Source organism: Salvelinus sp. IW2-2015, unplaced genomic scaffold (genome assembly GCF_002910315.2).
Source record: "Salvelinus sp. IW2-2015 unplaced genomic scaffold, ASM291031v2 Un_scaffold1902, whole genome shotgun sequence".
Taxonomy (NCBI): Eukaryota; Metazoa; Chordata; class Actinopteri; order Salmoniformes; family Salmonidae; genus Salvelinus; species Salvelinus sp. IW2-2015.
In genome coordinates this window covers 113,587-115,024 of record NW_019943263.1, presented here as the reverse complement: position 1 = coordinate 115,024, position 1,438 = coordinate 113,587, and positions in this window count along the sequence as shown.

Genomic DNA, 1,438 nt, shown 5'->3' with positions numbered 1-1,438 from the left:
TAAAAAATATAACGGTTTTCGATTTCGGTTTTGATTATTTGGGTTGAATGCTCTAACACAGAATCTAACAATTAATACACGTCCCATGATTATCACTTATTAACCATAATTTATTCACATTACTTTACTCAAATATTTCTGTTGTTGTGTATATTACATTCGTTTTATTTGATGACTTTATTATCAATTAGCTGTCAATAAAAATAAAAAAAATTGACATTTCAATTAATCGGCTCAGCACTAGTCAACAATTATCTGGCCTCCCTCCAGAACCATATTGCTCAATCTTGTGTATTTGATCTAGTGGCAGCAGTTATCTTTTTCACTGAATCTAGCAATCAACAGACATGCTTGTTGTTAAAAGAGCAAATGGGACAGCTCAGATAAACAAAGCATTATATCACTGTTGGTAACAGCTAATAATGACAAGCCCACTGAGAAACCTTCTTCTGCAACTCTCCCACTTCAAACACACATTAGGAGCCAAACAAATCATTATCGCCATTATCGTAATTAGCTGGCCTGAATAAGGAACATAATCYGTCTGGAATATCAATGTTTCATTCACGTCCTAAAAAACTCCTTCCTTCAAGACAAAAAACAACCTCAGCCAACAGGCATATTCACAGTAGATATGAGTCTGCACTGAGACAGGGGCAATGGGAGACATTCTAAGATGGTGACCTCATCGCAGACCTTTTCAAAAGTGTTGTGGTGACCTTTAAAAACGTTAGTCTGATTTCCCTTCAAGAATGACTGAACAAGCCGATCGGCACGTGTTTTTCTGTTGCTCATTAGAAAAATATTAGATTTCAGTCTTGAGGAGTTGTGTTTTCCTGTCACATCGAATGTCGCTTTTGGTTAAGTGTGTTTTTCCCCATGTTAGACACTTTGGTATAAAACGGAACCTATTTCATCCCTCAAAATTCCAAGACATCGAATATGGTAAGAGGAGACTCAAGAGATCTTCATTTTTATGATTTGCGAGGATGTTTCATTGGCGCAATTTTACATCTAAGGCGTTTGGTGCAGTATTCTCAAGTAAAGAAATGTTGAGACGGGTTGTCTTATTAACAAAGTCAGAGCTGCTGGCAGGTCCTTCTCACTGTCCTATGCTATCGGATAGAGAGCGATCACCGCAGCTGTTCCCCATGTCTCAGTGGGCAAACGGACATTGTCAAAACCAAAACCCAACCTCATTTATCTGTGTGACTGCACTCAATGCCTGTTTTCGATAGACGCCATTATACAGATATCCTATTTATACTTTGTAGTCAATTTTACATTAGAATCACTGTTTCTGACTCATATCGTGCCACATAGGCCGTTTTTAAAAAGGCAACAAAATCTTTGAAAGGAGTCGCTCTTTAAGAGAGAGAGAGACTGGACATTTCCAGAGCTCATCAATACTCCCATTATTAAAAATTAGAACTCCTGT